At 46.2% G+C, this 27,183-nt stretch overlaps 1 protein-coding gene across 1 annotated transcript in view; it reads left to right on the forward strand.

Moving 5' to 3' along the window:
- The first annotated feature begins 3,345 nt into the window (after nucleotides 1-3,345).
- The window catches only part of LOC137527749 (catechol O-methyltransferase A-like), a 72,315-nt gene continuing 48,477 nt past the window's right edge, over nucleotides 3,346-27,183 (forward strand). Inside the window, exon 1 of the mRNA XM_068248611.1 lies at nucleotides 3,346-3,769. The gene's annotated coding sequence lies outside the window, so the exon portion shown is untranslated. The remainder of the gene's footprint in view (nucleotides 3,770-27,183) is intronic.

A 27,183-nucleotide genomic window follows, 5' to 3' on the forward strand; every position in this document is an offset into this window, starting at 1 on the left:
GGCAAAATTAGTGCAGCATCTGTTTGTCCAAGCAAAGTAAGCCTGTCTCACTTTTTGAGGTTTCCTGTATAATGCCTTTAGTGTTTTATTTTTTTTAAGTACTTTTTTTTTTATATTATCATTCTATGATTGTTGCATTCTTCGCTAAAAAGTGTATTAAAGTAATTTTCATAAAAATGTCCGTATCCTTCTTTCTTGCATGGCATGTATTGTATCGTTATGCTGTGGTTCTTATTGAAGGTTCTCTTGTATTTTCCTTTTACCAGCGGAACTACTACAGCTCTAATGAGTGGAGGAGATTCCTTAGCAATATGTAAGCTCAGGTAATCCACTTACATCAGCTAGCTAGCTAATTGACACTGCTAGGCACAAGTTAATTGTTTAAAGTGCATATTGTTCTCAAAACGTTTAATGCTGGGAATACACCATGCAATTTCCCGTCAGATAGCTGGGCCGATAGATCATTTCCAACAGATTTAATCGGATTTCGATCATTTTTCTGATCGATTTTCTGATCACTTCTATACAAATCGAAAAGAAAAACAATCGGAAATCAGATTGGGCAACCAATCTGATCAGAGAGAGAGAGATCATCACTAGATGGCCATGTAAAGTGTACCTGAAGCAAACCTCGGGTACAAATACACATAATTACCTAAGGAGAGGGAAGCCTCTGGATCTTAAAGGGACTCCAAGCAGTGCAGAAACTATGGAAAGATGCATATCACTTTAAAGCTCTCTTTCCAATGATATATAAACCACCACCCTACGTCTTTTAGTTTTCGCTATTTTCGCGATTGAAATTGCCGCGTCTGCAATTTCGATCGCGAAAATAGAGAAAACTAAAAGGCGTAGGGCAACGATTTAGGTGTCGTCAGAAAGAGGAGAAAGAGAGCTTTAAAATGATATCCATCAAGCCATAGTTATATTGTATTACACAGGACGACACTTTCCCCAGTGTCAGCAGCTCCATTCTGCTGAATGCAGCTGCTGATTTTGACAAAAAGTCGCCCTGTGTAATACAATATAACTATGGAAAGATGGATATCATTTTAAAGCTCTCTTTCTCCTCTTTCTGACGACACCTAAATCGTTGCCCTACACCTTTTAGTTTTCTCTATTTTCGCGATCGAAATCGCGGCTGTGGCAATTTCAATCGCGAAAATAGCGAAAACTAAAAGGCGTAGGGTGGCGGTTTATATATCATTGGAAAGAGGAGAAAGAGAGCTTTAAAATGATATGCATCTTTCCATAGTTTCTGCACTGCTCGGAGTCCCTTTAACCAGCTGAGCGGTCTGGACGAGCTCAGCTCGTCCAACACCGCCAGCGGCTGCCGCTCAGGCCCTGCTGGGCCGATTTTAATGAAATAAAAAGCAGCACACGCAGCCGGCACTTTGCCAGCCGCGTGTGCTGCCTGATCGCCGCCGCTCTGCGGCGATTCGCCGCGAGCAGCGGCGAAAGAGGGCCCCCTAGCCGCCTGAGCCCAGCGTAGCCGGAACAAAAAGTTCCGGCCAGCGCTAAGGGCTGGATCGGAGGCGGCTGACGTCAGGACGTCGGCTGACGTCGATGACGTCACTCCGCTCGTCGCTATGGCGACGATATAAGCAAAACAAGGAAGGCCGCTCATTGCGGCCTTCCTTGTTTATTCTGGGCGCCGGAGGCGATCGGAAGATCGCCTCCGGAGCGCCCTCTAGTGGGCTTTCATGCAGCCAACTTTCAGTTGGCTGCATGAAATAGTTTTTTTTTAATTTAAAAAAAACCCTCCCGCAGCCACCCTGGCGATTTAATCAGAACGCCAGGGTGGTTAATGAGGTTTCCCTTGGCGTCCTCCAGGCCCCCGCTGATGAGCGCAGTAAGCCGGAGATGTTTATGTAGGAGCGGCCTCGTGCTGCTACATGGTTGCTCGTACCAGAAGAGGCCTGCGGCCCCAATGTTCCTGGAGGGTCACAGGCATCAGCAGAGGTCCAGAGAGGAGCTTCTCTCTTTTTAAATACATTTTTGTACTAGCCACTACATCAGTTTTCGCTTACTTGCAGCTGGGCATAATTTGCACAGGTAGGGAATCTATCTTTTGGAGGGTGGGTGCCCTCTGGGCTTTGGGCACATCTGGGGGTGTAATGTTACCTTTTTCTGCTCCCCCCCCCCCTCCCCATGGGGCAGTTGCAGCACTCCCGTGCAGTGAGTGTTTTGCAGGGGTGTCTGCAGTGCTCCCCATTTCTTGGGAGCGTGAGGAGGCCTACAGGCGGTGCCCCTGTTGAGATGCAAAGTATTTTGCATGGGCTAACTCAGGATACAGCAGTGAGGTAGTTTTAAAGGGGCCCATAAACTTGCTGATTTTAGCCATCGACTGTTTTGATAGAATCGGCTAGAAATTGATGCAGCAGAAAGCATTATTGATGGGCCGATCGATTTCCGCCGGTCCGGCCGGAAAATCTGGGTCGATTGGCTGCTGGCAGCCGATCGATGGCCCAGAGGGTTGCATTGGATCGAATGGTGCAACACTGCATTTCGATCGAATTTAAATCGACTTCATTCTGAAATCTTTTGAAATTCAATTCCTACTGTGTGGCACACTCAGATACATTCCTGTCAGATTCGACCTGATTAGGCATCTGACAGAAATCTATCTGATGGTCGAATCTGCTGCAAATCATAGAAGTGTATGGCCACCTTTAGATCCTCCATATTCTGGCAAGCAGATACAAATGTTATGCCATTACAATTAGTCAATAGACATGAGGCAACCAGTATATAAGTCAGGTGACTCCTAGTCTGAGCACACACCCTTTTTTTTTTTTTTCCTTTTGGTTTGCAGTAAATCAATGACATGCAGTTTAAATCTGAACTGACAAAAATGTACAAGCTCTCTTTTTTTGTTACAGTCATGTGATCACCTCAATGCGATTGTTTTACTGATCTGCTTATTCATGACCACATCTTAACGTGTGGTTCGCATTGGCGTGTGTTCAGGCACATTTGCGCGCATAGTAGAACTGCGTTGAGCAGATCCAACATTCAGGCAGGGAACACACTTGACTGTTTTCGTGTGCGTTTTCTGCACAGAAAAACTGAGAACTCATGTTACTCAATGGGTTAGTTCACACTTAATGTGTTTTTCACACGCAGAAAAACATTCTGCATCATATTTCTTCACACTTTGTCAGTTTTCTGCATCAATTACAATAGCTGCTGTGAAAAAAAAACACGTTTTCCTGCATAGAAACACAGAAAACTGAAAGACAAGGGTGTCCCTTGCCTCTTCCCTTCATAATTCAGCCGCTCTGAGTCTCCCAGCAGCCCCCAGTCGGGCCTAGCCTCATCCGAGCATCCTGTCTGACTCCACTAGGAGTATCTGATCCGCACGCCTGCAGCTTCTATGGCTTCTGTTCTCTCCTTGAAACGTCATGGCCGGGTTATTGGAGCGGTAAACAGAACATTGTAGCTGGGCAATGAGACAATAGCAGGCTTACTCCCAACAGCACTGCCACGTACCAGAGACAATGCACCGCTGTGTCAGTGGATCGCTGCACGAAAGCCTGTGCCAACCTTTCCTGACGTGTCACTGAATGGGTGCCAGACAGGAGTTCCTGTTACTACATCCATTAAACTGCCTGACTGCTCAAACTCCACAAGTCCACAGGGGGCCTCTGTCCGATGCAGCAGCGTGGTCCGCGACCTCCCCCCTCCCGCTCGTCAGATCTGCGACACAGTGTGGCTGGCATACACAGGGGTTAATCTGCGGAGCGAGCTCGGGCAAATTGGATTACAGGTGATGACTGGGATTAGTGCATTGAAGGGTTTCAACACACGTAGGTTTTTGGATATTGAAATACCACCCTCGAAATAATTGGAATGGTGACATTCCCTGGAGTGCTCTGAGCTAATCCCGAATTCCGATTACTGGAGTCCAGAACGGATCCAGGTTTAAAGTGCATTGTTTTAGCTACAAATATTTTATTAATGTGTTTTATTATTATTATTTTTTTTTTTAAAGATTTCAGTTACCCTATCTGTTCCCAGAGGGAGCCATGTTTGTTTCTTATGCTGGGGATACATGGGTCGATTCTGGCACTCGATTCTGCGCCCGATCGTTATGTCCGCTCGATTATCTTATCTTCCGCTCGTTTTTCTTATTTTTTTTTTTCAATTAACTTCAATGGTGAATCAAGCGGCAAAACGATCGTACGGTGATCGGACATGTCGGAAATTATCTATCCGAGCATCTTAATGGCTCAGAATCGAGCCGTGTATTCCCAGCATTATGGATAAATGCTGTGATTCCTGCTTGCCTGTCCTGCACAGTGATCACATTTTACTGCCTCTCAATGCAAGCCTATCAGTCTGCCCAGACTGAGTCCTAAACAGTACGCTGCCTTATCTCAGCAGGTGTTCAGAGCTGATTCTGGTATTGCAGCAGATGGTCAGTACTACTTCTAATATCTCAAAAGTTGCCTGGTACTAGTACTTCTGATATCTCAACAGATACTGAGATATCAGAAACTGTACTGAACATCTTCTGCGATACCAGAACCAGCTCTAAACACCTGCTGAGATAAGATGAGGCCAGTGTACTGTTTAGGGCCAGATAAGGTTCTGTTGGGTACTGGATCTGATATTTGAGTAAATTCGCAGAACTGGCTCTGATATTTTAGGCCCCGTTCACACTGCACGCATTTCCAGCCGCGTTTTGGAAACGCGTGCAGGTGGCTGACACGCACGACAGACATTGCATAGAGTGCAATGTCTGATGTTCACACTGCATGCGTTCCGGACCTGTGCGGTCCGGGAACGCATGCTGCACGCATTTTTTGTAAAAACGCATGGCTGTCCCATTCACTTTTCAGTGATGGGATCAGCCACGCAACGCATACGAACGTGGATGGCGTGCGTTCGTACGCGTTGCGGTCCACATGCGTTGCAGTCTGCGTTCTGCAGTCTGAACGGGGCCTAAAGCAAGGGTGCCACAATAGCCCCTGCAACCCCCAGCATCGGAGATGAGGGAGGTTGCAGATGCAGAACAGCAGCTGAGAGTTACACATTACCTGCTCCCGGTGGAAGGACAGGTCCTCATTACACCTCTTCAGTTCAGCTCATCTCTGCAATGTGGAGCCAATAACCTTGTGGCTGCACCATCAAAAGCCACATGGTAAATGGCTGCACATTGTGGCGATGAGCTGCTCTGAAGAAGACCTGTCCTGCTGCCGGGAGCAGGTAATGTATAATGCATTACTTATAGGAGGAGGTCCCCTGTGATGAAGGTCATATAAATACTGAGGGAGGAGGGCGGCAGACAGATCTCTTAAAGGGGGTCTGGCTTAATGTAATTACGCCTGTCTCAGCAGGTGCCCAGTAGTGGATCTGATATTTCCGTTTAAACCGCATTCCCGACTGTAATTAGCGTTATTGCGGGCCGCAACATGTACAAAAATACACGTTGCCGCATTATGCACGAATAGATATGCGGCAACGTGTATTTTTGTACGAGTTGCTGCCCGCAATAGCGCTAATTACAGTCGGGAATGCGGAAAAAGCTACGCGTGGCTAGTCCTGACGGGCCTGTCGGCAAAAATGAAACTAGTTGGCAGATTAGTGAGTGACTGCGAGGGCACAGGACTGCTGCAGGGGGCTGGTAGAAGCCCCAGGTGAGTAAAACTCATTTTTTTTTCTGGCTTAAGGTTCACTTTAAAGTTTTAAACACCTGATCTGTTGCATGCTTGTTCGGGGGCTATGGCTAATAGTATTAGAGGCAGAGGATCAGCAGGGCTGCCAGGCAACTGGTATTGCTTAAAAGGAAACAAACATGACAGCCTTCATATACCTCTCTCTTCAGTTCCCCTTTAAGATCTCTTCAGTTATATTTAGTTAAAACTGATTGATCACTGCACCTCTCTGAGTGCAGAAAAGAATGCTCAGATTTTCTTGTAGAGAGTGTATTGTGAAATACCCCCCAGGGTATGCTGCCACCACCGCCATATATAGCAATACTCACTCCCAGCTCTGCTTACATTGCCTTAGTACTGGATATAGAGTTTTGAGTTGCTGTCCACTGACGAACGCTGTGCTTTCTGCACTTTTCAGTCCATCAGCCAATTTCATTGGCTCCTGACCTGCTGATCACTGTAAAGGAGCCCTTAACGGTAAAATATTTTCATCACATGCAATCTTTTGACACAATATTTACGAACGAATTGTACAAAAAACAGCACAGTGTTTGGGTAAAATTGATGTGAAACATTTCTTTGGTCAATTGGAGCTAAAAAAGTGCCCTAATCGACCTGTTTGGGAACAATCAAGAATTACCTTCTGATTAGTTTTGATCATAAAAGTGCATTGAAAGATTTGATGAAAAAATTGCACTGTTAATGGGCACCTTTAGCCAATCTCAGTGATCAGGAAGTGAAAAAAAAAAAAAAAAAAGGCTCTGGTGCTTAAAGTGGTCTGCATGCCAGCATTTCTACTTTGTTCTAAAAGATTCCTCAGCTTGAAAGCTACTATCCCAGAAATTTTTTTTTTAGCAGAACATCACTGAAATGGTTAAACAAAGCACTTTGTCCTGCTATTCAGCTTCAAATCTTCATCCAAACTGGAGATAACAGTATCTTTGTTTGCATTCCAATGTTGATGCATGTGTGTAAACACAGTGTAACAAGTAAAAAGGAGCTCTCTGTGAAGCTCTCTGTGCTTCAAGCACGCAAACAGCTCAGAACAGCTAATTAGAAGATGTTAGGCCCAGTGCACACCGAGCGGTTTTTGGAGCGATCCGCGGGCCGCATCCGCCTGTAAAAACGCTTGGCTATTGCATTGCAATGGGATAGTTTCCCCCCCCCCCCCCGGCGGTTTGAGGTTTTTGCCAAGCCGCAAACGCGCCTCCTGCTGCATGTTTGCGGTTTTCAGAAGCGTTTCGTCCTCAATGTAAAGTATAGGAAAAACGCAAACCGCTCTGAAAAACGCTACTTCAAAGCGGTTTGCCAGGCGTTTTTGTTACAGAAGCTGTTCAGTAACAGCTTTTACTGTAACAATATGTGTAATCTGCTACCCAAAAACGCTAGGTGTGCTTAGAAAACCTCTCTGAAAATACCTAGAATCGCTCTGAAATCAGCTCCAAAAACCGCTAGAGTTTTGTGGATCAGCTAGCGGTTTTGGTGTGCACTGGGCCTTAATCCTACTAATATAATAAATGGGAAAGTTCGGATGTTTGGATGTTTGTTACTCGATCACGCAAAAACGGCTGAACGGATTTGAATGAAATTTGGCACACACATAGTACATTACCTGGAATAAAGTATAGGATACTTTTTATTCCCATAACCAAAAAGAGACAAACAAATACAAATTTCACTGGAAAATGTAAACTGCAGCCATTCTTACACTGTTACACTGGAGGTGTGTTTAGCTTCTAAGGGCTCTATTCATAAAAAAATTGTTGCGAAAAAACTCCTGGAGAGAAAATACCGCAGCGGTATTTTAGACTTCTGGGTGGTCATTCAAAAAAATGTTGGCAGCTGAGATGCAAGTGCGGAGATCTCCCGCTGAAGGCTGGCGGTAAGCTGTCGGAAGGCATGCGGAAGCACTTCCGCCGGCAGAGTCCCTCCGTGCACTGCTCTCTCTGGGAGGTCTGTCCCATTCACTTGTATGTAATCCGCAGGCTTTGAGGAAGCAGTATTTCCCGTCCACATACCGCTTCCTCTAATCTTTATGAATGGCCATTTTGTTACTTTTTTCTAGATAAATCTAGAAAAACACTGGAGAAGGCGGAAATTTCTCGCTCTGCTGGGGGATTGTAGATTTTCATGCGGGAACAGCTTTTATGAATGCCCACTTTGCTAAATGGTCGGGAAAGTCCGTTGTTTTGAGCGGAAAACTTGCGGAAACATTTTATGAATAGAGCCCCAAGGGTAGAATGGTTAATTTGCATATATTCAGCAGTGATGCACTGGGAGACATCTCAAGCTCACTCCAACCTGAATTATCGCAAATTCTTTCCGTTTTAAGAAAGCAAACTTTTGTTTTTCTTAACATTTTAGTAAGGGGGCTTTTAGGAACATTGTAGTCCCTTACACACTCCAATGAGTTCTGGGTCACCATGAGCTTGCTGGTTAGTCTGTAGCTCTCGGTGTTACAAGCCCTACTGCATAGAGCCAAATTAATCTATGCCGTGCACTGATGAGGATCAAACAATCCAAAACAGTCTGTGCATCGCTTCTCGGCCTTTTGGCTAGGACCAAGTGAGTTGGTACTTGCTTGTTTTTGGCTGGAGGGTTTAGGGTGGGGTCTCCTTTTGGGGGCCCCAGGAAGATCAGAGGCGGGAAGGCGGTCTGGTGTGCTGTGAACAATGGCAGACTTTAAGAAGCCTCTGAGGAATTCGATGAGAATTCAGGTCGAGAAGGAACATTTGAAGGTGATCAGGATGAGAGTCGTGACTGTCGAAGTTTTGAAGGAGATCCTTGGTGTCCAGGTAATAGAGATGCGAAGTTCGGATCTTTTCAATGATCCGGATGATTCGAATCGGATCATTGAAAAGATCCGGATCTTTGATCCGAATCTCGGATCATTTTACAAGGGAAGCATTCGGAGGTGAAATGACTAGCAGGACAGGAGAAGGGGAGGGGGGTGGACACACAGAGAAGGGGAGAAGATGGACAGAAGGCAGGGAGTGGACAGAGAAGGTAGGAGGGACGAGCAGAGAGCAGAAATGTTTGTTTGCACACAATACCCACATGCTGCACTCATATGCTTTACATATATTTCACCTATATGTTCATCTGTATACTCCCAACTCCCATTCCCCAAAGCATTCCCAGAAGTGAAGTGCAGCTGTATAGAGCAGTGCAGGAGGATCATATTGCCCTGCAATCACAGTGCCTGCCCTGTCCTAGCCCAGCATGCTGCCTGTAACGTTACTGAGCTGTGCTTCTGAGCCAAAAGTTTCCAATGTGTTCACTGTGCACAACTACGGAACAGACAGCCTATAATGTCAGACGGTGTGTCAAACCTCTGCCTAAAAACCTGTGCAGACCAACTGGCCCCAGTCCTCACTTCTCTGTTCTCACAATCCATAAAGGAACACAGGGTTCCCTCTTGCCTAAAAATCTCCACAATCATCCCCATCCCAAAGAAATCAGGCGCCACTGACCTAAATAATTTCAGACTGGTCGCACTAACTTCAAACATAATGAAGGTCTTCGAGAGGCTGGTCCTTTCCCACCTGAAACACACCACCAAGGAGTTGATGGATCCCTATCAGTTCGCCTACAGGGCCAACAGGTCCGTGGAGGATGCCATCAATATCAGCCTGGAGCACGTTCTGAGCCACCTAGACAGACCAAACACCTATGTCAGGATCCTCCTCTTGGACTTCAGCTCCGCTTTCAATACTATCAGCCCCGACATCCTCTCTGACAGGCTAGCTCTCCTCAATGTGCATCCCAGCCTCTGTCGCTGGCTGAAGGACTTTCTCTCAAACAGGACTCAGACAGTCAAGCTGGGCACCTTCTCCTCGCAGATGCGAGTCACCAACACGGGTGCCCCCCAGGGCTGCGTCCTGTCCCCTATGCTGTTCTCGCTGTACACAAACTTCTGCATCTCAACACACAGCTCGGTCCAGGTCATCAAGTTTGCAGATGATACCACCATCCTTGGTCTTATAGAGGGGAGCGATGAACGAGCCTATCGCCAACAGATTGCAGATATCTGCAACTGGTGCAAGGCAAACAAGCTTGTACTGAACACAGCTAAAACCGCAGAACTGATCATTGATTTCAGAAAAGGCCGTCCCGAACTCCCCCCGGTCCTCATTGAAGGCACGGAGGTGGCCACGGTCCCGCACGCACGTTTCCTAGGCACCACCATATCCAGCAATCTAAGGTGGGAGGCAAACGTCACAATGGTACAGAAGAAAGCGCAACAACGGTTGTTTTTCCTACGACAGCTGAAAAAGTTTGGAATGTCGCAAGACATTATGACCTGCTTCTACACTGCTGCCATTGAGTCAATAATTGGCTCTTCCATCATCGTGTGGTATGCAGGGGCCTCTGTGAGCGACAGGTACAGGCTACAAAGAGTCATAAAGTCTGCCGAAAGGATCATCGGTACTCCCCTCCCACCACTCAACATTCTCTACTCGTCCAGACTACGCTCAAGGGCCGCTAGGATAGCAAGTTACCCCACCCACCCTGGCAACCGCTATTTCAGTCTCCTCCCCTTAGGCCGCCGCTACAGGTCCTTACCCACCAGGACCACTAGACACAGAAACACCTTCTTTCCACAAGCCATCGACCTCCTCAACGGTCCCCCCCAAGCGCACTCCCTAGCTCCAGCGCTTACACCCGGGAAGTAGCCCGCCCATGGTACATCCCCTTAAAGCGAACCAGAGATGAACGATTCACACAAAATAAACATATCAGTTGATAGCTTGTAAAGAATAAATGCTCTACCCGATACTTTCGCCACTCTGGTGTGCCTTTTTGAGTGCTTTATATCCATTATTGCTCCAGGAAATATCCAATATGGCCGCCGGCTCATATTCCTTCTGCTTCCAGGTTATAAGGTGTTCTGGATGTGCTGTCTAGGCTATATGAGACTATAGACAAGCAGGGCTGCTGTAGGCTTTCATCTGTGTGCTTTCAACTTCATATTCTGGTATGCTTTGTGGCTGCTTGTAGGAAGTGTCTCTCATAGTAATGCAACTGCATACAGTAGATAATAATGATGACTGGCTGCACAGACAGAGCACACAGATCACACAGCCACACTTGTCTGTTAGACAGAGATTTTTCCTGCAGCAAGCAGCCCCTGCCATGTCATCACAGCTCTCAGTATGTAAAGCATGAAATCTGAGCCAGGAGGGGACAGGCTTGGGCTTGAAAAAACTCCACAGAAGAGTGACTCAGCTATAATGATTCCAGGTCAAACCTCGACTGAATAGTCGGTGGATTCTTATCACAGTTGATAACAGATAGATTAGACTGAGAACAATAAAACTAAAAGCAGGGTAGGTGTTTACTGTCATGTTCCCACTGATAAATGTAATAAAATACATGAGGGTGCTTCCTCTCTGGTTCTCTTTAACCACTTGAGGACCCACCCTTTACCCCCCCTTAAGGACCAGCGCTGTTTGTTTGGATCTGTGCTGGGTGGGCTCTGCAGCCCCCAGCACAGATCCGCGGCCACACAGAGCGATCAGATCGCCCCCCTTTTTTCCCCACTAGGGGGATGATGTGCAGGGGGGGTCTGATCGCTCCTACCTGCAGGTGTGTTGCGGGGGGGGCACCTCAAAGCCCCCCCCCCGCGGCGACATTCTCCCCCCTCCCTCTCCTACCTGCTCCCCCGGGAGATCTGGGCTGCACAGGACGCTATCCGTCCTGTGCAGCCAGTGACAGGCTGTCTTCTGTCACATGGCGGCGATCCCCGGCCGCTGATTGGCCGGGGATCGCCGATCTGCCTTACGGCGCTGCTGCGCAGCAGCGCCGTACAAATGTAAACAAAGCGGATTATTTCCGCTTGTGTTTACATTTAGCCTGCGAGCCGCCATCGGCGGCCCGCAGGCTATTCACGGAGCCCCCCGCCGTGAATTGACAGGAAGCAGCCGCTCGCACGAGCGGCTGCTTCCTGATTAATCAGCCTGCAGCTGGCGACGCGTCCTGCAGCTGCCACTTTGCCGACGCACAGTATAAGCGTGCGGTCGGCAAGTGGTTAACTATCCTAGAGCTATTCAACTACGCTACTGCCCTCCTGTACTAATACTGTATAATTGTATATCTGTTTATGGTAAATGTATATCTGTATATCTGTATTACTTGTCTTGTGTATGACTCGAGCCTGCCTGTGCCAAAAATAATTCCAGGTGCAACCCCTGCACTTGGCCAATAAACTTGATTCTGATTCTGATTCTGATAATGAGCAGCACATTTCAGCCAGTATGTGTGCTCTACACATATCTGGCAGTGGCACCGATGTCCCCTCTCTCTCATCTACCTGTGGCTGTGCAAGGCTGCCTCCCCTTCAACAGAGCAATCCATCTCTGCTCTGCTTCCAGGACCCGCTGCCTGCTGAGAGGGGGCGTGTCGCTCCTGGCCCCGCCCCCTTTGCCATCCGAATCACTCATTTTGATGATTCGGATGATTCGACTCACAAAATAGATTCGGATCAAAGATCCGAATCGTTCATGATCCGGACAACACTACCAGGTAATGGATATATATGCGATGCAGGATTTTGTGGATATCGGCCAATATGTTGTCTCCTTTTATTCGGAGGAACGCTGTCTGGCTGTCTTTGAAAATTGGAAAATGGTGAAAGCTGAGGGGAGGTATCCTGTTTTGGAGAAGATGGAGGTGGACTTGCTGTTTGATGCGATGGTTAAGTATCTGACAGTACATCTGTTTAACCCTTTCTTAGAGACTCATACTGTTAGATCTTACCTGAAGAGATACTGCTCTGAGATAGGAAACACTGTGAAATTGACTAATTTGTATGGGATGTATCGCAGCAAGTTAAATTTTGAGATGAAGCAGAAACCAGATCCGAATGGCTATGGTGGCACTGTACACCCCCCGGCACTGTTTACTGTGGCGGGTGAAAAGTGCACCATAAGCTACCAGGGGCAGCCGAAGTACTGCCGTTACTGTTATATGTATGGACACATGAGGGAGCATTGTCCTAATAAATCTACTTGCAGGTTCTGCAGGCAGAAGGGTCATCAGGCTTACGAGTGTTCAGACCCCCCCCCCCCGTGTGTGTGACCTTTGTGGGTCAGCTGAACACTTAGCCAGGGACTGCCCATTGAATAGGGGGAGGAGTCTCTTCTCCTATGCTGCTGTTGCGAAGGAGGGGAGGAGTTGGTTTGGGAAGTGGGGTGAGCATACTGTAACTGCTGCTGCTGCTACTGTAGTTACTGAGCAGAGGGAGGTGTCTGAGCCGGTGGCTGATGAGAGTGTGGGTGTGGATGAGCTGGCTGCGGAGCCCCCTGTGTCAGGTGACAGTGCTGTGGAGAGTGGGGTGACTGCTGGTGCTGTGAGTGATGTGATTGGGGAGGTGAGTGATGTGACTGGTGAAGGGGTGAGTGGCGTTGTGGAGGAAACTGAATTGTTTTCTGCAAGTGGCGAGGATAGGATGGCGCTGGAGGAGACTGGAGATGGCGGGGGGCGTGGCCAAGTGCCGAGTACCTAGTCGAGTGATTCTGTGGTGGTTGTGCGGGAGGAAAAACCTGTGACTGGGGAGGTAATTGGTGCGGATGGGGTGAAGGTTTCCGCTGTGAAGAAGTCTGTATAGGGGAGTATGGAAATCCCTGCAAAGCCGAGCGGAGAAGGTGGGGGGCGTGGCCAAGTGCCAGTGAGTGTCCCGAGTGGAGTGACTGTTGAGAGAAAGGAGGAAGGTGTGTCTGCTATGAAGGAGAAGGTGGAGTCTGGTAAGAAGGAGGCCGGGTCTGTGGCTGCAGGAAAGCAGAAGGAAGCGATCGGAGGTGCTGGAGGGCATGGTCAGGGGCCTGCTATGCAGAGTAGTGGGTGTGGCCATGCACCGGTCCCAAAGATTGCTAAGGAAGGTTCTGCTGTGCGCAAAGAGCCTGTGAAGAGCGGGGTGACTGGTGGTGACAGTGGAGTGACTGTTGTGGAGAAAGGAGGTGCTGTTGCTGGAGGGAAAACACTGGTGAAGGAATCGGAGGGGCGTGATGGGACCAGTAGTTCCTCCAGCAAGGTTGTGACTGGAGGGTTGCAGAGTTCTGGAGAGAAAGTGGCGGAGAGGGACAGCTCTGAGGAGGAGAGTGAGGAGGAAAGTATGGATGAGGTAGATTGGGGGTCGCAAGTGGAGAGATTGGATGCGCTGCTGGAAAAAGAGAAGGAGGAGGCGATGGACACCACACCAGTGATGCTGGAGGTGGATGGACGCAGGTGGGTAAGAGTCAGCTTACACCTGCACAGAGGAAGCAGACAGTGGAGAGACAACACAGTGAGTCTGTAAGAGTGGCGAAAAAGTTAAAGCTGGAGGAGGGGAGAGCTCCAGAGGTGCTGCTGTCCCCGAGTCCCTATGAGGTTTTGAGAGGGTTGCCGGATTCAGGAGAAGTTGGGGGGGCCTCTAGTCAGGATGATACTCCACCTTTGAGTCCGTTGGGTCCTCTAAGGAAAGCTGTATCCAGGGAGTATGAGAGGAAGGCTAAATGTGAAAACTGCAACAGTGTGGGGCATTTGATGTGTTACTGTCCAGCAGGGCTTACAAAAGGGATGAAAGTGGAGGGGCGTCCAAATATGAATAGGTGGGGTTCAAACCCAACGGCAAGGGACTTGTATTTTTTTGTGAATCTTGTGGATGAGTGGTATGACTCACTATCAGCTGAGGAATATGCACAAAGGAAGACTGATGTTTTGCAGATTGTGTTTAAGGTGGACTTCAAGGAAACTGCAAAGTTTAAAACTATGCCGGGTTGGTTATATCAGAGATTGAGAGAGTATTTCATGAAGGATTCTCAGTGGTATGCTAATGCTAAGACCATGCGTATGATCTGTTTTCATAGGTTTAATTCATTTTGTTTCTAAAACTCTGTGTTTTTATTAAAAAGTAAAATACCTATGATGCTAACATTCTGGTAAAACATCAGGATTATTCATGATGTAAAATTACTGGTTAAAGTTCAGCTCGCCTTCCCTTTGGGGTTGGAGGGGTTTGGGCTATGCTGAGGTAAAAAAAAAAAAAAATCCAAAACAGTCTGTATGCATGTTGGATTATTATGGCTCTGTACAAATTAACAAGCTGACACATCATTGCATTCCAGCGGTTCTGGAGGTGTGTTTAGCTGCTAAGGGTAACAATGGTTAATTTGCATATATTCAGCAGTGATGCACTAGGAGACATCTCAAGCTCACTCCAGCCTGAATTATCGCAAATTCTTTCTGTTTTAAGAAAGCAAACTTTTATTTTTCTTACACTGTTAATGGTAGGGTTCTCAAACTTTGCACAGTTGGTCGTTGGGTGACTAGATTATTCAGAAAAGCCAATCAAAATTCACCTATTGATTTTCAAGGGGAATATTTACATTTCTGCCATTCTTGCACTGTTAATGGCACAAGCCTCAAACCTGGTACAGTTGATCATTGGGTGACTGGGGTTCAATTTCAGAAAGGGGGTGGAGCCACAAATAGCCAATCAGATTTGTTTCATTCCAATGCAAATTATTGTTGCCAAACACCGCAAAGCTCACAAACTTGGTAATTGAGTAATTGATTAATTGTGTGTTAGGGTTAGGAAAGTGGGCACAGCTAACACCAGCCAAATACATAAGCGGGCAACGCAGGGTCATAAGTAGGCGGAGACAAATACAAATTTTACTGGGAAAATGTAAACAGTAGCCATTCTTACACTGTTAATGGTAGGGTTCTCAAACTTTGAACAGTTGGTTACTGGGTGACTGGGGTTAATATTCAGAAAAGTGAGTGGAGCCTACAAAAAACAATCAAAAATTACCTATTGATTTTTCAGGGGAATATTTAATTGCTGCCATTCTTGCACTGTTAACGGCACACGCCTCAAACCTGGTACAGTTGATCATTGCGTGACTGGGATTTAAATTTATATAAGGGGGTGGAGCCCCAAACTGCCAATCTGATTTGTTTCATTTTAATGCAGGTTATTGATGCCAAAGACCGCAAAGCTCACAAACTTGGTCATTGAGTAATTGAGTAATTGTGTGTTAGGGTTAGGAAAAGTGGGCGCAGCCAACACCAGCCAAATACATAATCGGGCAACACGGGGTCATCAGTAGGTGGAGATAAATACAAATTTCACTGAGAAAATGTAAACTGCAGCAATTCTTACACTATTAATGGTAGGGTTCTCAAACTTTGCACAGTTGGTCACTGGGTGACTGAGATTAATATTCAGAAAAGTGGGTGGAGCCTACAAAAGCCAATCAAAATCCACCTATTAACCTTTAAGGGGAATATTTAATTGATGCCATTCTTGCACTGTTAATCACCTGTACCTGGTACACTTGGCCATTGGGTGATTGTGGTTCAAATTCAGAAAAGGGGTGGAGCCACAGCCAATCAGATTTATTTTATTTCAATGCAAATTATTGATGCCAAAGACCGCAAAGCTCACAAACTTGGTCATTAAGTAATTTTGTGTTAGGGTTAGAAAAAGTGGGCGGAGCCAGCACCAGCCAAATACATACCTGGGCAATGCCGAGTCTTCAGTGGGCGGAGATAAACACAAATTTCAATGGGAAAATGTAAACTGCAGCCATTCTTACACTATTAATTGTAGGGTTCTAAAACTTTGCACAGTTGGTCACTGAGTGACTGACTGGGATTAATATTCAGAAGTGGGTGGAGCCTACAAAAACCAATCACAATTCACCTATTGATTTTCAAAGGAGTGGAGCCACAGCCAATTAGATTTATTTCATTTCCATGCCAATTATTGATGCCAAAGACCACAAAGCTCACAAACTAGGTCATCATTGAGTAATTGTGGGCAGCACGGTGGCGTAGTGGCTAGCTCTCTCGCCTTGCAGCGCTGGGTCCTTGGTTCGAATCCCAGCCAGGGCACTATCTGCAAAGAGTTTGTATGTTCTCTCCGTGTCTGCGTGGGTTTCCTCCGGGCACTCCGGTTTCCTCACACATTCCAAAAACATACGGATAAGTTAATTGGCTCCCCCTAAAAATTGGCCCTAGACTACAGTACTTACACTACATAATATAGATATATGGCAATGGTAGGGATTAGATTGTGAGCTCCTTTGAGGGACAGTTAGTGACAAGATATATATATACACTGTACAGCGCTGCGTAATATGTCGGCGCTATATAAATACTAAATAATAATAATAATAATAATAATAATAGGATTAGAAAAAGTGGACAGAGCTAACACTAGCCAATTACATACCCGGGCAACGCCGGGCGACCAGCTAGTATATAATAACAATCAGTTTAAATAAAATGCAATGGCAGGTTTCAGGGCAAGATAAACTACACTTTGGAAACTTGTAATTTGTAGACAGACAATATTACGTGTGCACAAAAGCAAATATAATTGTATGAGTAATAAAAAGTTGAAAAATACATTTTTATTGAATTTTATGTTGGAGTTTCAGACCACTTTAAGCCTATCTGGATGGATATATACGTCAAGTGAAGTTGTGGAGAGTACACCACCAGTTTGTTACTAAATGAGGCATATGTGGTATCATTTTTACCGTGAAGTGCTGTGTAGAATACATTTTGGTGTGTCTTAAAGGGGAACTGAAGAGAGAGGTATATGGAGGCTGCCATGTTTATTCCTAGCAATACCAGTTGCCTGGCAGCCCTGCTGATCCTCTGCCTCTAGTACTATTAGCCATAGCCCCTGAACAAGCATGCAGCAGATCAGGTGTTTCAGACTTTAAAGTCAGATCTGACAAAACTAGCTGCATGCTTGTTTCTGGTGTTATTCAGATACCACTGCAGAGAAATAGACCAGCAGGGCTGCCAGGAAACTGGTATTGATTAAAAGGAAATAAATATGGCAGCCTCCGAATACCTCTTACTTCAGTTCCCCTTTAAAGCTTTGACACACGTCACATAAAAAATGGGTAGAGACAAACTCAATCTAACATAAAAAAGTAATTTTCAAAATTATGATCAAACTTAGAAAAATCTTATGCAAAACTACAAGAGACATATGTGGTAACATTTAACCCTGATAAGTTGTAGAATGGAGTTTTAAGGTTGAGGCCCATGTCTTGTGTATTCTTTTTAGTCACAAACTGAATCAAAAGCAATTACATTTTCACATATTCTGTACCAAAATAAAAGACTTGTAAAATGAAAAAAAGTGACAATATAAGAGAAAAAAAACATGTATTGTTACCTTTGACATTCTTCTGAGTCTGACATAACAGCTTACTCAGTCACTATCCTTTACTGCAGCTAATACAAAATCATGCATGTTAATCTACATTCAGAAGTTACCTGGGATTTTATGTAAACTGCTCTTTTGTTTTCATCTGACAAATATAAGGAACTAGCCGTCCCGCGTCGTAGCATACGCCGCATCTTCTATCTATCTAATAGAGTACGTGCCTCAACCTTGAAGCAAGAAGAATAAAGGTGGGTACACACATCAGATAAAAGTCTTTGGAAAAATGAAAGATCACAGACCAATTTTACCCCCTTCCATGTAGTATGAGAGCCATACGCTACACAGTCTATTCTATTGAGCTGCACTCCCCATTAGATAGAAATATTTGCAAGATGCTGCACACAAAGATGCTGTACACATTCAAAAGATCATTATCTGCAAAAGATCCGTTCCTGCAAAAGATCAGTACCTACAAAATACATTCATAGTCTATATTTCCATGCGGATTATTGTGGACATTTTTCTGCATAAGGGCATAAGCATCCGCATACAATGAATTTTCGATGCTGGTCGAAAACACAAATATTTCTGAAGATTTTCGTGAAAATTCGCCAAAAAACGAAAACAGGATTTTCGATGCGAAAATGACTTAGGCGAAAATTCGCAAGCAACACTGCTACATGCTACATTAGCACTATCCAGGAGCGCCACAGGGAGGATTCCCAATGCCCCCTTTTTATACAACCGGAGCGACCGCGGGAACCACAGCGGCACCCCGGAGGGGGAGGCTAGGTGCCGCAGGCGACCCCCCCCCAAGCGTGGCCAGCGCCAGGGAGAGCCGTCTGCACCCACCTCCCAATATTAAAAACAGGCACTTACCTTAACGTCCATTGCGTTCTGCTACATGCGCATTAATTTTCTCATGGAAATCATTTTTTGCAGTTTGTATCCTTTGGAGGCAGGTGGTGGATGGCTTGCTCCGGTGGTGTGAGCCCTGCAGTAAGTTGTCTGCACCTGTCCTCCCCCCCTCTGGAGTGCTGTATGTGAGCCAGCCCTGAGCTCTAAAGCTCGGGGTGACCCATGCTTCACTCCTTTCTCATATGGTGCCCCCAAGTTGCGCATGTAGCAGAACGCAATGGACGTTAAGGTAAGTGCCTGTTTTTAATATTGGGAGGTGGGTGTGGACGGCTCTCCCCGACGCTGGCCACGCTTGGGGGGGGGGGGGTCGCTGTGGTTCCCAGGCAGTGAGAGAGCCTGGGACCCTGTGGTCCCCCTGGTTGTATAAAAGGGGGGCATTGGGAATCCTCCCCGTGGCGCTCCTGGATAGTGCTAATGTAGCATGTAGCAGTGTTGCTTGCGAATTTTCGCCTCGAAAATCCTGTTTTCGTTTTTTGGCGAATTTTCACGAAAATCGTCCACAATAATCCGCATGGAAATTCAATCTATGCGGACGTTTATACGGAAAATGCCCGCAATAATGCGCAAGAAACTTCTCTGAATGCGGGCGCTAATGCCCTTATGTGGAAAATGTCCGCAATCATACGCAAGTAATGCGAAAATGACTGGCCTTAGGCGAAAATTAACGTGAAAAAATTAGATGGAAAATTTGCCTGTCAAATTAGGCGAAAATTCGGTAAAAATTTATCGAAACAAATTTTTGCATTTTCGCTCATCACTGGCATGTAGCAGGGCGACCGCTTTGCAGTATTGTTTTTTTGACCCTGCATAGTTTGGCATGCAAAAGCAAATGCATATTTGCATGAGCATTGCCTCATGAATAGCCAATTAGGCCAGATTTGCAAAGCCAGACTTGCTAGGGTAGGCCTCTTATCCACGGACAGTTGATAGGCAGTAACATGCCTCTCAAACTCTTACAACTGCTCACTACTGCCTGGTAACAGCTCGCTGCTGCCTGGAAACTGCTTGTTGCTGCCTGGTAACTGCTTGTTGCTGCCTGGTAACTGCTTGCTGCTGCCTGGTAACTGCTTGCTGCTGCCTGGTAACTGCTTGCTGCTGCCTGGTAACTGCTTGCTGCTGCCTGGTAACTGCTTGCTGCTGCCTGGTAACTGCTTGCTGCTGCCTGGTAACTGCTTGCTGCTGCCTGGTAACTGCTTGCTGCTGCCTGGTAACTGCTTGCTGCTGCCTGGTAACTGCTTGCTGCTGCCTGGTAACTGCTTGCTGCTGCCTGGTAACTGCTTGCTGCTGCCTGGTAACTGCTTGCTGCTGCCTGGTAACTGCTTGCTGCTGCCTGGTAACTGCTTGCTGCTGCCTGGTAACTGCTTGCTGCTGCCTGGTAACTGCTTGCTGCTGCCTGGTAACTGCTTGCTGCTGCCTGGTAACTGCTTGCTGAGCACACAGCTCAACAGTCCGTGGAAAAGAAGCCTAAAACTTGGTGATTGAGCACGCATACATTTTCTCATGCAAAGTACTTCTTCTTCTTGCTCGAAGGTTGAGGCACTTACTCTATTATATATATAGATTAATGTATACAGGTACAGTTCACAGCGGTCAGTTGCATATTGGCATGTGTTCTAATGAGAGTGAACTGCATCGGAGACTGGCCATAGACTTTAATACAAAGCCTGCATGCGGAAAGTTAGAATAACGTTATGAGGCCCATAGAATTGCATGGGCAGTGAATTGACCTGCAGAACTATTCTGCAACACAACTGAGCACTGTGGGCCAGATTTATCAAAGCATTACCAACAGTTTTTTGTTCTTAAACAGTTCTAACCACCAGGAGAACTGGTCTGAATGATAATAAGAAACTTCTTAAATGCCACTTAATAGCGTCAGTTTAGCATGAATTTCTAGAGCTGCACTACAGTCAAGAAAAGTGTAAATCTATCCCTAAACTGTTGCAGATTAAAGTGAACCTCCAGACTAAAAATCTACTCAGCACTGAAAAGACTTGGTGTTTCTTTAACAGTTTCACAGTATTAGAACTTTGTTTTTCTTAACAAAGCCTCATTTTTAGCTGCACAGAATCTAAGCTCCGCCCCATCAAAGAAAACTGCCCGGGCATTTTTCCCCTGATGCTGTGCAAAGCATGATGGGATTTCTGATGTTATTCTCATTACCTAGCAACTGGGAGGGGTGATCAGGACACAGGACAGTTGGAGCTGTGTCTCATGCTCCCTGTCACCTCCTTTCAACCAAAAAGATGGCTGCCCCCATGAAATCACAAACATTTGCCTATTCTTTTAAAACAGGGTGGGTAAGAGATTATATCACCTATCTATTTTAATTAACATAACTAATGTAACTTATTGACAGTATGTTTGTTTAGGCTGGAGTTCCTCTTTAAGCAGTGTTTACAGTTCTACATATAGTTCAGCAGTGCAGGATAGCCATCATTTGTGAGGTACTCTTCCCCCCTCCTGAATTCCTCACAATTCAGAGCCTGCCTGTATGAATACAGCAGATTTGTTGGTTACCTCAGCAACAGCAATTCCCCTCACACACTGCACTGTCTGAGAAACCTTCCTAGCTCCTCCTATTTTACAACAGTTTTAGAAAGAAACTGCACTACCTGGTGATTTCTTAAGATGTCTGACTGAGACCGTTCTGCATGAATTTCTAAAAACACTCTTGATAAATGTCCCCAATGGGGCCTGAATCTCAGTGAATCCATCTTCTTTTTACTATTAATATCATCATGTCCCCCCTTCCCACCCCCATACCATGTGCAGCCCTTATTCCACTCCCATGAGGATTTAGGTAATAGCTCTCCTGTAGAGTGTTCCATTGTAGTCCCCTTTATAATAGGCCACTATAATTTCCCTTATTATCCCCTACATTAAAGGGGAACTGAAGTAAGAGGTATACGGAGGCTGCCATATTTATTTCCTTTTAATCAATACCAGTTGCCTGGCAGCCCTGCTGGTCTATTTCTCTGCAGTAGTATCTGAATAACACCAGAAACAAGCATGCAGCTAGTCTTGTCAAATCTGACTTTAAAGTCTGAAACACCTGATCTGCTGCATGCTTGTTCAGGGGCTATGGCTAAAAGTATTAGAGGAAGAGGATCAGCAGGGCTGCCAGGCAACTGGTATTGCTTAAAAAGAAATAAACATGGCAGCCTCCATATACCTCTCACTTCAGCTCCCCTTTAAAGTACCTCCTGTTACGGTCTCCTCTATTCATAGTGTTCCCAATTACAGCAATGCTTCCATACCTCTGTAGGTTCCTTTGTTATAGTGCCAGTCTATTATAGCACTCTATCATAGAGTCCCTCATTTATATTGCCCTAGATATAGGCCCCCAGCTCCTCCCATAGAGGTGGCCATACATCAGGCGACTTGGTGGCCAATCAATCATCCGATTCAATTATTATAAACAGATGGAAATCTGTGCCGCCAAGAGCATGCCCAATCGACAATGCGACCAATTTTGGGTTGAAATTAGTCGCATGTATCAATCACACATGCTGCAAGATGTAGGGCCGACATGCTCATTCGGGTGTGTGGCGGTAACTGCTTGCGATATCGTGATGAGTGAGATGGAACCCCCGGTACTGTCGTGTCCGTCCCCCCCCGTCCCCCTCCCCCCCCCAAGTGTAAAATGTGCCCCGTGCAGTATACCTGTTGGTGTCTGCTGCTGGCTCTGTAATTCGTCGACATACACACATTACACCAGCAACCATGCAGGGTACGTGCAGGGCCGGCCCTAGACTTTTTGCCGCCTGAGGCAAATTTTGAAAAAATTATTGCTGCCGCCGCCGAGCTGGAGGGATAGCGGGCAGGGCAGGGTATTGGGCCTAGCGGCGGGGAGGGGGGTCGGACCCCCCCCCTCCCTCGCCTGGGTCCCCCTTCCTCCGCTCCCCTCCAGCCTTAAATACATCAGAAGCGCAACTCTCGTAAGAGGCAGTGGGCGGGGAGGACTCGCCTCTTCCTCGCTCGATCCAGCGTGCGCTCCACTGACGTCCCGTCCTGCAGCGCCGTCCATTTACAAAACAGTGGGCGGCGTTGCAGGAAGTGACGTCAGTGGAGCGCACGCTGGATCGAGGAAGAGGTGAGTCCTCCCCGCCCACTGCCTCTTACGAGTTGCGCTTCTGATGTATTTAAGGCTGGAGGGGAGCGGAGGACGGGGGACCCAGGCGAGGGAGGGCGGGGTCCGACCCCCCTCCCCGCCGCTAGGCCCAATACCCCCGTCCTGCCCGCTACCCCTCCAGCTGGGCGCCCGGCTCCCCGCACCCACCGACGGGCGGATGCCGCCCCTAGAAATTTGCCGCCTGAGGCAAAAGTTTCACCCCGCCTCATGAGCGGGCCGCCCCTGGGTACGTGTATTTGGGCAGACAGTGGAGCCAGCAACCATGCAGGGTACGTGTATTTGGGCAGACAGTGGAGCCAGCAACCATGCAGGGTACGTGTATTTGGGCAGACAGTGGAGCCAGCAGTGGACACTGACAGGTGTGGTATAATTGCACGGGACACATTTTACATTAGAGGGGACAGTGGCAAGGAGGCGGATGCTTTGTCACAAGGCCGATTCCCGAGACATTTCATGCAGAGATCGAGCGGGAATCGGCCTGCAGTGTACAAACAGGCAACATATCTTTCTCCAATCAGAGTTAATCAGAGAGAGATGTCTCTTGGACGATATCTCCATACACCATCTGATGTATTGGGACCTTAAAGGACAACTGAAGTGAGAGTTATATGGAGGCTGCCATATTTATTTCCTTTTAAGCCATACCAGTTGCCTGGCAGTCTTGCTCATCCTCTGTCTGTAATACTTTTAGCCATAGACCCTGAACAAGCATGCAGCAGATCAGGTGTTTCTGACATTATTGTCAGATCTGACCAGATTAGCTGCCTGCTTGATTCTGGTATGATCCAGACACTACTGCAGCCAAATAGATCGCAGGGCTGCCAGGCAACTGGTATTGTTTAAAAGGAAAAAAATATGGCAGCCTCCATATTCTTCTCACTACAGCTGCCCTTTAAGGCTCCATAGTCATACACACATCTCATTTTAATCTGCAGATAACGGGCTAATTTTACCAGGGTCATGTCATATGAGAGCCAACAGATTTTGAATACTTTGAACAGACTGTGTAGGTATGTTCTCGTATTACCTGGAAGTGGTTAGTAAAATTGGCCAGTCATCTGCAGATAAAAATTGGATGTGTGTATTGACCTTTAGGCCTCGTTCACATTGCGTTCTGTTAGCGTTCGCTTTGGGGGTTTTTTTGTACCAATTTTTTTTTCGATTCCCGACGCTTGGGTGGGGGCGTTCCGTTTTTGTGAAAAGCACTTTTCTAAAAGCTTCCAAGTCACAAGTTGCTCTGTCACATGTGGTCTGTTGGTCACCCCAGCATCAGATGACCATCATGCCATCCAGAGGATGAAATGTCAGATGATGGATGCAGAAGCAGGAATGAGGAGGGCTGTCTATAGCAAATTCCATGGCGATCTCTGCAGGGAGGGGATAGAAATATGGGTTATTGCACTAGTACTGCCACTGGCAAGACCCATAATGCATCACTTCATGACACGAGCCATGCTTTTCATTCCCTGTTAATGGCCTGTTGTGCATACAGACGATCTGCTTTGCAGCACTAAATTCTGAACCATCAAAAAGGAATAAGTGCTGTGTTCGCATCCACTCGCAGTAAGGCCTCAGTTATTGGGTGCGTTCAGAAGTGTGTAAAAGCGCTTGATAAAAAAACACATGCACTTTAGTGCGTTGCGTTTGTTTTAAGTGGACCCATGCGTTTACATGCATTTTTTTTTCAGCATATTTTCCTTATTGTAGCAGTAGCTACAATTCGGGGTAAAAAACGCATGCGCTTCTATGTGCTAAAAAAAAGCGCACCTATTCACTTCCATTGATGTGCACTTTACAGCTCAACGCACAGAAATGCGTGCAACACCACATTTTTGTAACGCAGCGCATAGATGTGAACCATTCAATAAAATGGGAAAATCAATACCTTGCAAAACGCACAGGGCAATGTGCTGTGAAAAGCAAACAGAAACGGCCCTGATGTGAATGAGGCCTAATTCACTGTGCCTCCCTTTCTGGAGAGACCTGGAAGTGAAAACCTACTGTGTTAAAGGAACGCTATCATGAAAATAAAATTAAAATACATACGTAAAATGTACATTTCTCCCGGGGTAAATGCATTGTAAATGACCTTTTTCCTGTGTTGCTGTCACGGTAGGTAGTAAAAGGCTTCCAGATTTTGAACTAGTCAATCTGTACATGGTGGATTCTCAACATTACTTTTGTTGTTTTACTGGAAAGACTCTATACAAAGATATTAGCCACTTCACATGGATGTTGAACCGGTGTCCATCACATCGCTTGGCACTTTTTAGAAGGTGGTACCGGCTTTTCCCATGTTACTTCGTGTCTCCTGTTGTCTCGATTCCTACTGGATGATACATGTAGCGTCCAGGATCGGATAAGCGCAGCACTTTTGTGCCACTCTGTGGGGTTCAAATAGCGATGTGTGAACTAGAACGGATGCAGTTGGGCTGAGCAGCTGCAGTTCTGCAAGTGCTTTTGTTAATGACCCCCCCCCCCCCCCCCAGGAGATGGACTAGTCCAAAGCAAACTAACACTTTCATTCCAGAGCAGGAGATTTGGGTGCAGCCGGCGCCACCATAGACTGTAATAGGAATAACGGCTATAGCAGCGCACAGAGTGTAACTTCAGCGCTGTCAGAAGACGGAGCTAAAGTTACTTATAAAACACAATAATTCGGCTTCTGGCAATTGCTGGAAGCCGCATTATTTCATTCCTTCCATTAATGGCGGCCTGGAGGGGGAATAGTAAGAAACGCCGCCGGGAACTTGTGCAGGAGCAGGATAAGCCATACATTGGCTGTATCCTGCGCCCAAGTCTCCCGGCGGAGAATCCTCTCGTACTCAAAACAAGACATCTATCAGATTTTCGCTACCTACTGTAAAGCTCCTTAGGGCCCGTTTCTACTATCGAATCTGTATACATTTTCTGCACACAGATTCGCACAACCAATACAACTTAATTAGCCCGTTTCCACTTGTCAGGAAAACAGAGCGTTTGTCTGTGCAGGAAAAATCTGCACAGCACAGCCATCAGATATCACACACCGCAAGGCGGTGTGCGATTCGCATACAATGTAATTAATAGGAAATTCGCATAAGTTTTCGTTATGCGAATTCTCCATGCGAATTCGCTTACGTTTTCTACTAAAATCAATGTAAAAGCACATAGGCACTGACATGATTAAATTCGCATACTTACAAAAAACGCAAAACCATACCGCGAATTCGCGGGACAATTTGCATCCGCATGCAAATTTGTTTACCGCAACTAATTCGCACCGCACAAGTGGAAACGAGCCCTGCTGGATGAAACTTGGGCAAGGTGGCTGATAACGACCGTCTCTGCTGTGTTTGCAAAAAAAATTTTGTTATTTTTTTTTTTTTTACTATAGTTGCCCTTTAAGAAAACAAAATTATTCATAGAAACTCACTTTTGAACATTTAGAAGAGACACGCCAGGGATTATAGGTGGCCATACATTGGTCAATGTGGCCATGAGATAGATCCCTCTCAGATCATTCTCTGATCGAATCCCTCCCTACACTGTTAACAGATTTTCAACAGATTTTGCATTTATTTAGTATTTTTATAGCGCTGACATCCTCCACAGTATACTAACTTGTCACCTAACTGTCCCTCGGAGGAGCTCACAATCTAGTCCCAACCATAGTCCTATGTCTATGTATACATCGTGTAGTGTGTGTACTGTAGTCTAGGGCCAATTTGAAGGGTAGCCAATTAAAGGAGAACTGAAGTAAGAGGTATATGGAGGCTGCCATATTTATTTCCTTTTAATCAATACCAGTTGCCTGGCAGTTCTGCTGGTCTATTTCTCTGCAGTAGTATCTGAATAACACCAGAAACAAGCATGCAGCTAGTCTTGTCAGATCTGACTTTAAAGTCTGAAACACTTGATCTGCTGCATGCTTGTTCAGGGGCTATGGCTAATAGTATTAGAGGCAGAGGATCAGCAGGGCTGCCAGGCAACTGGTATTGCTTAAAAGGAAATAAACATGGCAGCTTCCATATACCTCTCACTTCAGTTCCCCCTTTAACTTAAAAAGGAACTGCAGTAAAAATAACGTAAAGTGCTTAATTTTTTACAATAATTACTTATAAATGATTTAGTCAGTGTTTTCGCATTGTAAAATCTTTCCTCACCCCGATTTATATTCTGAAATGTATCACATGGGGACATGTTTACTGCTGGCAGGTGATCTCTGTGGAAGGAGATGCTGCTTTTTTGGCAGTTGGAAACAGCTGGTATTTCCCACAATGCAGCAAGGCTCCCACAGTGTGATGTTCTTATGGGGA

Source organism: Hyperolius riggenbachi, chromosome 8, assembly GCF_040937935.1.
Source record: "Hyperolius riggenbachi isolate aHypRig1 chromosome 8, aHypRig1.pri, whole genome shotgun sequence".
Taxonomy (NCBI): Eukaryota; Metazoa; Chordata; class Amphibia; order Anura; family Hyperoliidae; genus Hyperolius; species Hyperolius riggenbachi.